This window comes from Aethalodelphis obliquidens, unplaced genomic scaffold (assembly GCF_003676395.1).
Source record: "Aethalodelphis obliquidens isolate GAN/ISIS:26980383/991018 unplaced genomic scaffold, ASM367639v1 scaffold41, whole genome shotgun sequence".
Taxonomy (NCBI): domain Eukaryota; kingdom Metazoa; phylum Chordata; class Mammalia; order Artiodactyla; family Delphinidae; genus Aethalodelphis; species Aethalodelphis obliquidens.
The window spans coordinates 586763-596326 of record NW_020837985.1 but is presented as its reverse complement, the minus strand read 5'-3'; the positions used below and the strand labels follow the sequence as shown (position 1 = coordinate 596326).

The 9564-nt window shown below is 45.3% G+C and overlaps 1 protein-coding gene across 1 annotated transcript in view; it reads left to right on the top strand.

The window, feature by feature from the left end:
• The first annotated feature begins 1615 nt into the window (after positions 1-1615).
• LOC113633801 (hyaluronan synthase 2) overlaps positions 1616-9564 on the top strand; it is a 29731-nt gene continuing 21782 nt past the window's right edge. The window contains exon 1 of the mRNA XM_027132353.1: positions 1616-2245. The gene's annotated coding sequence lies outside the window, so the exon portion shown is untranslated. The remainder of the gene's footprint in view (positions 2246-9564) is intronic.

The following is a 9564-nucleotide window of genomic DNA, read 5'->3' as shown; positions in this document are numbered from 1 at the left end:
AGGGTGGAGGTGATGGGGTTGGAGCTAGGGTGGAGATGAGGGGGCAGAGGTAGGGTGGAGGTGAGGGGGCAGAGGTAGGGTGGAGGTGAGGGGGCGGAGGTAGGGTGGAGGTGAGGGGGTAGAGGTAGGGTGGAGGTGAGGGGGCGGAAGTAGGGTGGAGGTGAGGGGGCGGCGGTAGGGTGGAGGTGAGGGTGTGGAGGTAGGGTGGAGGTGATGGGGCGGAGGTAGGGTGGAGATGAGGGGGTGGAGGTAGGGTGGAGGTGAGGGGGTGGAGGTGGGGTGAAGGTGGGGGCGTCGGAAACCGTAGTACTTTGCAGGTTGGTCCCTGGGGACGGGCTGACACCTGGTGTTGTAGTAAAATTCTTGACCTCTAATCACAGCCCCCTACACCACATCCTGTGAGACGTGTTGAAAAGCATCGCTCCCAGTTTACTGACTTTTCTGTTTTGACTTGTTCATTATTGTAGAAGATACATGATAAGGAGCAAGAACTCAGTTTTCAAGGCCTAGTCGAGTTCGAAGGAAGTCCACTCCTCAAAGGAACCTTGGAGGAAAAGAAAAAAAAAGAAAGAAAGAAAGAAAAGAAAAGAAATCTCTTTTATCCTATAGTAACTTCCAGGAAATCTCCAAAAACCGAAATAGTTAATTTGTAAGCTCCCTTTCATTTTTTCCTAAACAGTGCCACCTACTGTCCATTTGAAGTCATCAGGAGGCTTGCTGGCGAGGACCAAAGAGAAATAAAGAAAGGGGAAAAAAGGAACAGAGAAAATTAACACCCAGCCTTGGGTCATTGGAAGAAAGATGAGAAAAGACCATTAAGAAGCAAAAATAAGTATTTTGACTCGTTATCTGTTTAAAAGGCTCGCGAGAAGCAAAAGTCACTTAAGACATTCCCTTAAAATAGCTTTTTTAAGGGCGCTATTTTGGAGTCCTCTAGAGGACGGTTTTTATTTTGTTTTATTTTCTTTATAATGCTCGCTGTTGGCGTATTTTAATGTTAGGGGACCAGGTTAAGAAAAAATACAATTATTTTTGTACTTTTTCGCTCACCCAAAGCGAAACTTCCATGTAAAAGGGACTTTTGACACTAGACATCAGCTCAGAAACTTTTGAGTTGGTGGGAAGAAAGGGTTAACAAGTGGTAGAGCAGTCACGGATCTTTGAGAGTTTCAGCCGGCTTTCGGAGGCTCCAGGTGTATACACACGCACACACACCTACACACACATACACACACGCACACACACCTCCCAGCTCTCTCTCCCCAGGGCAGTTACGTAGCCTAAGGGCACCATTTGGTCTTAAAGCAAATTACGTAAACAGAACTGGCAGGGCATCGCGAAGTGGGAATCCTTGTGTCTCAGAGGAGTCAGTCTACACAGCGTGGCCTCCCGGCTCCACTGCTGGAGGAAAGGAGGGAATCAGGTGGTGGCAAGCATGTGTGCACAACATTTCTCTGCACACGTTTGCAATCAAGTTAATTGAATTCATTGGCGTTTAGAACCGGCCGCTAGCTCAGAGAGAGCTTTGAATGGCCAATTTCTCTCTCCCTCTCCTCCTCCCCGTCTCCCGCCCGCCCACGCTCCCAGTTCCCTCCCCTCCGGGTTCCCCAGTCCGCACCTCCCTTCTCCACTCCCCTCACCCCCACTCCCTCCTCCGCCCTATTAAAACACCCACCAGCTCACTTGTTAAGACCCCCTTAAGTTGGAGGAGGCAGAAAGGCAACAACCGCGAGGAAGGAGAAGTCAAGACGTCTGGAAAGAATTACCCAGTCCTGGCTTCCAGCAGCCCATTGAACCAGGGACTTGAACCAGCCCCAGCCAAAGACTTTCTCCCGATTCTACGCTTCCTGGGTTCTGCTGAGTTTTCACCAGGCTTTTTTTTTTTTTTTTTTAAATACGAAGAAGAGACTTTCCGATATTAGGGGAGGGGGAACTAGAGCATAAAATAAAATAAAGTTAATTTATTTTCAAAGCACAGATAACATTTTCTTTAAGAGTTAGAAGATTGAAGTGCAACGGAAATATTAAAAAATACTAGTGATTTTTTTTTAAGTGAGGGAGACCTAAGCATTTAAGACTCCCCCATCCTTTTTAAATGTTGTTTTTAATTTTTTTATTTTTTTTGGCCGGTCGTCTCAAATTCATCTGATCTCCTATTACCTCAGTTTTGGAAACTGCCCGCCACCGACCCTCCGGGACCACACAGACAGGCTGAGGACAACTTTATGACCAAGAGCTGAACAAGGTACGTTACACTGGCGCGATTTGGTGAACGGTGAGGGTCCTCGAATAGGCCAGGGAGAGGGAAGACATTATTCACGTTAAGAGTTAAAAACAAATTTAAGTCAGTTTTCGACAGAAAAGTTTGAGGTCTGAAAATTTCCAACAGACTGCAAATCAGGGGATATTTCAGATCACTGTCAGGCTTAGCAACATTTCCTCTGTTTTCTCCCATCCCTGCGGCGCTCGCCAGAAATCCGCTGCCTTTCTGGAACACAGGTAACCTCTTTGCCTGGGAAAGGCTGCAAGTCCTTGGATGTACTTTTCCATTCCGCATTTTCCCGAGCTGCAGAGGGGCTCACGAGTTAGGAAACAAGAATTTCCACTGTGTATGGAAAATGCATTCCGCGCAGCCTCCCCCTTCCCCCTTATTCCCATCACTTCTCTTCTTTTTTTCCCACACATTCTCTGTGGGAAGGAAAGCCCTGGACAGCCTAGCGCGTTTTGCAAGTGGGAAGCCTGTTTCTTACTTGGAATGCAAAGGGTTAAAGCGATCCTGGGTCCCAGCTCTGGCCCCAGAGAAGGAGGGTCCTTCGCCACCTCCTCGCAAGCTACCGGCCTCGTTCGGCCACTCCCCGTCTTCCCCTGGCCTCCCCTCCTTTGCACTCCCTGCACCCCATTGAAGTGTCACTGTGGGTCTGTCCGGGCTCAGCCCGGCTCCAGAAGCCATACTACGGTCTGGGGTCCCTGACCCAAGCAGTGGCACTCGGAGACCCGAGCGAGAGGAGGGCGCGCATCCCTCCTCTCGGCTGCAGGGCTGCCCGCCGGCCCGCGAGGCAGGGCGTGCGCGGGGACCGCGTGCTGCGCGCAAGCAGCTGCAGCGTCCCGGGAGCCAATTCCGACGTGGCAAAGAGCACGCTGGCGCCTCTTTCCGCAGCTGCAGCGCGGGACGCAGTCGGGTGGGGATTTGGGGGTGCCTTCCCGAGCGCCCAGCCCCGGGTGGGGGATGGGCTGTGGGAGCCGGGGTGAAGGTGGGAGGCGAGCCAGAGGCTAGGTTGGGATGGATAATCAACACCTTGGGCGGAATTCGTCACGGTGGTTCCCGCCCAGCGCGAGCGAGGGCTACAAAATGGGTCCCTGTGAACCGGAGGGCGGGTCTGAAAGGAGGGTCTGTGTGAGAGCGAGGACTGAGAGGCTAGAGGCTTTTCCTCAGGCTGAGGATACGCAGCCGAGGGGAAGTGGCTCTGAAGGGATAATGAAGGCTGGAAAGAGAGGCTGGGAGCTGAGAGGCGGTGCCTGGGGAGGAGGGTTTTCAAGACCTGGGTCCTATTACACAGCCTTAGGTGCCAGCTTCCCGCGGCCGCTCCCTCCATCCCCCAGACGCCCGCGCTAAGTACTTGGGAGTCACCAACCCCACGCGCCTCTGGCTGGAGTGAGCTGCTACAGCCCTGCTCCCAGGAGGTGGGTGTAGGAGCTCTGCTGGCTCCTCCCTGCCCGGTTCCACACCCTTGGGGGCCATTGCTGCCGGGTGTCTCCCTAACAGCTGCCCAGAAAGGCTACACTACTCCAACCCACGTGACTGGCCTGGGATTGCCTTTGACGTCACACCTAGGGGGGAGGTGTGACGCAATAGGTCGGGAAGTCCTGATTGGCGACCGAGGGCTTCCCCAACTTGAGGCCTGAGTATATATACACTTTCAGCTCAGCCTTAGAGTAAAGCCAAGGAAGTCGGTAGTTGAACATTGCTGGAAAAGGGAAGCGACAGATAAGAACAACTTCACGGCCCACTGTAGATTTCAAGGCTTTTTTCCGGCAGATTTCTTATTGTAGTGAAGGCATAGGATAATGTACCTTTGAAGGTTTAAAACAGGATTGAGATTTTTTGAAAAGGTCATTTTAACAAAATATTGTAAAGGTCAGCACACATTCAAACATGCCAATGATGAAAGGCTAAAAATTAAAATGTGTATTTACATAGAATTGGGTAGAACAAATAGTTATGCCTATCAAACTATTTGTAGATACAATTGAAAATGTGACAGAATCGGTTTGAAAAGAACTCTTCACTTCTAAACTTTTTTTTCCTTTCATTCCAATTTGTGCAGATTGAATCATTCATTACATTAGTTTTCACTGCATTATTCTAGAAGCTAAATAAGATTACTCAGGCAGCTGAAATACTGTCTTTTCTTTTTTAATACTTATCATATCCCACCAAAGGTTTTCCTAATATTTTGGCTATTCTTTTAAATTTTCAATAAAGTTTAACTCTTTGAAGTACAAATTTTAGTATGTGTAGTTGTGTATGCATTAAGCAATATTGGGGCTAATAATTCAAAATTCTGAGACATTTCTGGATTAGAGCATTATAATGAGGATATCATTTCTCCTGTTTTCTTTCTCTTATTTATATAACATCTGAGTTGGGTGAACAGAAAAGCTTATTGTAGAAGTGTTGACATGTAAATTACCAGAATTACTTGTATTGTACCTAGAACTGAATCCTTTCTTATCAGAGAAAGCTATGGTGTTTATAAGAATTCAAGGTCTTAAATCAGTGACTAGCATCAAATTTGAATGTCACTCTCCACAAAACGTTTAGTCAGCTACCTTCCTGGAAAACAAGAATTGTGCAACAAATGAGTAACAGACTTACTAGAAAGTAAGTCATATTGAAACTAATCATTAATGTTAAGTCTGTAGAATAGTCCCACGATGTTGAATTTCATAAATATTTTTTTGCCCATGGTTTCCTTATCAGCTGTTTATTTTGAAGAAATATTTCTTGAATTGTTAAATTCATGCCTGTCACTGATTCATTTATTTTCTATCATTGGCACTGTGAAGAAAGGCCTTATCTATGGATTCATGGGGGATCCCCTTTAGCAAAGCTATATTACACAGGTATATATATATATTTTTTTCGGTACGCGGGCCTCTCACTGTTGTGGCCTCTCCTGTTGCGGAGCGCAGGCTCAGCGGCCATGGCTCACGGGACCAGCCGCTCCGCGGCATGTGGCATCCTCCCGGACGGGGGCACGAATCCGTGTCCCCTGCATCGGCAGGTGGACTCTCAACCACTGCGCCACCAGGGAAGCCCCACAGTTATATTTTTAATCTAAGAACAAGTAGCATGTTACATTATTAACTTCTTGAGTTTTATAGAATGTGGGAGCTATGAGTTAATGTAATTGCAGAATAGAGCATGAACCCCATTGTCCCTTTCTGGGTTCACTTTTTATCCATGCACACCCAAGCTGTGTTCCACGAAGAGGCTGTAAGGACAGAACCAGTGGCAATGCTAGGACAGCTGAATGGGGGGACAGCTCCCTGCAGGAAAATCATTTCCATCACCCCAGTTTGGTTTTAATCCTTTCCTCTGTAGCAGCAATCTGCATAGACTTAGTATCATCCCACTGCATATACCTTAAATTCAAAAATATTTTGAATGTTACCTATAACTTAATGTTAGCTATAACATGTGGAGTTTATATATATACTGCCTTACAATCTAAGAAAATGTCACTGATATATGAGTCAAAATAAATACAAGGTCAAACTCAAATATTTTTCAATTTAAATAATAAAATATTTAGAAATGAATGTCTCTTAAAAGCGTAATCTGTACTGCAGTTTATTTAAAAATGAACAAGATGTAGTGCATATCTAAATTGAATTCATCATAGAAAAAGCATACTCAGAGAAGTTTAGTTTTTTTTTTTTTAATTTATTTTTGGCTGTGTTGGGTCTTTGTTGCTGCATGTGGGCTTTCTCTAGTTGCGGTGAGCGGGGGCTACTCTTCGTTGCGGTGCGTGGGCTTCTCATTATGGTGGCTTCTCTTGTTGTGGAGCATGGGCTCTAGGCGCGCCGGGCTTCGGTAGTTGTGGCTCGCGGGCTCTAGAGCTCAGGCTTAGTAGTTGTGGCACGCAGGCTCTAGAGCGCAGGCTCAGGAGTTGTGGTGCATGGGGTTAGTTGCTCTGTGGCATGTGGGATCTTCCCGGACCAGGGCTTGAACCCATGTCCCCTGCATTGGCAGGAGGATTCTTAATCACTACGCCACCAGGGAAGTCCCTGAAAGAAGTTTTTAAATAACCACAGTATACGGCAAAATGCAATCTGGCCCATAAAGAAGTAAAGTAATAGCTACTATTTATCACATGTTAATACGTATCAGGCATTGAAGTAGATACTTGACATACATTATATCTAGTATCCCTCCTGCCCACCAAAGAAAACTTCATGAAAAAAAGGAACCTTGCCTCAGAAAGCTTAAGTAACCCACTCAAAGTCACAGTGTTAATAAGGAAAGTGGATGAAATTTAATACAGGAATTCTTGAATATAACACCCTTGAGCTGGACTATACTGCAGCTGGGTTAGTCAAGTTTTATGGGGGTTCACACTGAGGAGAAAACACATCTGATTGAGCGAGATCAGGAAAGATTTCATGAAGAAATTTGGCATTGTGGTATATATGGCTACATAGGGAATGACTATAGAGACAGGGCCCATGATGGAGGAACATGTAGAGCTAGGATTCCATGCTAAGTCTTCCTGTAATTTCCCCCTTTGCCACAGCGAACTTTAGGATGAAGTTTAGGATGGCAAAATTCAGGAACCAATAGGGCAGTTGGGAGAATGGACATCTTAGAAAGTCTTTGATCAATACAGCTGGTGCAAATGAAGAGAAATCTGAACCTAAAGTTCTGGATCCAGAGACAGCTCAGGTGACAAGGTCTTCGAAAGGTGTATTGCCTAACCCTGCAAGCTCTGGTCCAGGTCTCTGCTAGAGTAAGTGCACTGGGACTAGAAAGACAAAGGCCAGCTTCAAAGCCAGAGAGGGAGAGGAGGTCAGAAAGGGAGAAGGGGAGGGTCATGTGCTCTAACGTGTAGAGTGCTGGGAGATTTCATCTGGGTACTTCTCTTAGGATTTCTAGTTGAGGACGGTAGCAGAGGCAATACACCTGAGGAATGTATAACAATGCAAATGAGATCATGAAAGTTTTCATAGACTTTAAGCCAGTGATTGCCAAACTTTGTCACAATTAGAATTACTTAAGGAGATTTAAAAACTCCTGATGCCCTTGTAGCACCCCATGCCAATTAACTGGGAATGTTTCAGGAGTCACACGTCAGTAATATTTACAGATTCCCTGGTGATTTGGATGTACATCAACATTTGGAAACCACTGCTTTTTGATCTTTTGCTCACCATGCTTTCTAATCCACTGTTAGCAGACAAATGGCCACAAGCAGAATATGTCTTGTTACAAAGAAGTACATTTCCATATGCCTTGCTAGTGTCACGTGCCTAAGTAAATATTCCTAATTCTAATCATTCTACATGACTTGAGGCCTATTTCCCCCTCCTCCCACAAGACACCAGTTTACGAGTAAAGAAAACCTGTGTTCTAAAACCATTTCTGCTATTTATTTATATTAGATGTGATCTTGAGCCATGCATTCACTAAACAAACATTTTAAAAAATATCTCCTGTTGTCCTTTGTGCTTTTGTCTGTTTAAATATTGGCTACAAGTAAAAGGACATTGATCTTGTCTTTATTAGATTTTGCGTGTCAGTCCCTGAGATCAATCTATTCCCTCAGTAAAGCTTCCTCTAAATGTGCCTTTTACCCCTTTGTACTGTGATACTAGGCAACAACGAGATACCTCGCAGAAGTAGAAAGTGCAAGTGTTACTTGTGCAAGAGTAACTGTTCCTTTATGTTAAGATATTGAAGCCATTAATATCCCATTAAAGCTGCAATAAATATATGTATTCCTTACCTGGTTACAGTAAGCCTGCAAAAGGTATCATTCCCATTTTGCAGATGAGGAAATGAGGCTCAGAGAGCAGATCCCAATATCAGTTTGCTCTTTGCATTCACCCTTGCACAGGTGACTATGATGAGACTGCCCACAGTGCAGCCTGCATCCATCCTTCTTCTAGACACTCAGCCCTGGTTAAAATCATTAAAATGAACAAATTGAATTATACCCCAAATATTTGATGTCAGGGATATTAATTGTCCAAGGACACATGGCTCTCATTCATAGACCCCTCAAGTGCTTTGTTTAAAGTTGGATGGTTAATATGAGGCAGAACTTGGGCTTGAATCCATTTCTTCCCTGCCCTGTTATTCTTTCCATTATGCCAGAGTTACCCCTTGTTAACTAACAAACAACAGCTTAAAGGGGAGGAGAGTCAGGCTGATTAGGTAGGTACTGGCAGGATAGTAAACCGCAGAGAGCTGACATCACTGAGCTCTGCTGATGATTTCTTTTTAGGTATTTAAATGAGCTCCATCTTTTAATCTCATAATTAGGTGAAGTCCATATGACTAGTTCCATTTTATAGATGAAGAAACTGAAGATGACAAGTATTATGTAGCTTGTTCGAGGTTACCCAATCTTTAAAAGAAACCATTAAAAGATAGCCAGGAGTCTATTCCAACTCAGTCTGGCTCCAGAGGCCAATATATGTGGGTGTGTACACCCAAACACACACATACACACACACACTCACAAGTCATTAGCACTAAACACAAAGCGGAGTGTAGATTAATGGACAATAAATATTGTAAGACAACTAGAGTTTAAATGGAAAAAAAGATGATCTCATTATCCCTCATGCTCCAAACTTGACCCCTGAACTCATAAGATTACTCAGACTACAACTTATAATTTCAGGAAATGCTGTTAGGGACCATTTGCCTTTTTTTTTTTTTTTTTTTTTTTTTGGCGGTACGCGGGTCTCTCTCACTGTTGTAGCCTCTCCGGTTGCGGAGCACAGGCTCCGGACGCGCAGGCTCAGCAGCCATGGCTCACGGGCCCAGCCGCTCCGCCGCACGTGGGATCCTCCTGGACCGGGGCACGAACCTCTGTCCCCTGCATCGGCAGGCGGACCCCCAACCACTGTGCCACCAGGGAAGCCCCCATTTGCCTTTTTAAAGTCTGTTACCCAAAGGTCTTGTAGAGCCTGTCTGGTACCCTCTACAATCATGACCTTTAAATAGCTGGGCAAGAAATCATAGAACTGGTTTTAAAAGAAGGAAAAAACCTGCTGGATGAAGGATACCCTTAAGGGCTCAGCATATTCATTGCCCCTGCAGCAAAGATAGAGGAGGGCCCTGTGCTCTGTCAGTCTGCATTGACAACGTGGGTCCACATGATTTTTTCACTTATTTAAAATGTGTTTATTGAGTACCTACTGTGTGCCACACCTTGTTTTATGATACAGGAACACACAGTTAATTGAGATACGCAAGTCCCTATGGCCAAAGAGTGTTCTTAGTGTAACTTAGAAAATCAAACAGGGTCAGAAGAGAGAGTGACAGGGAGTGAA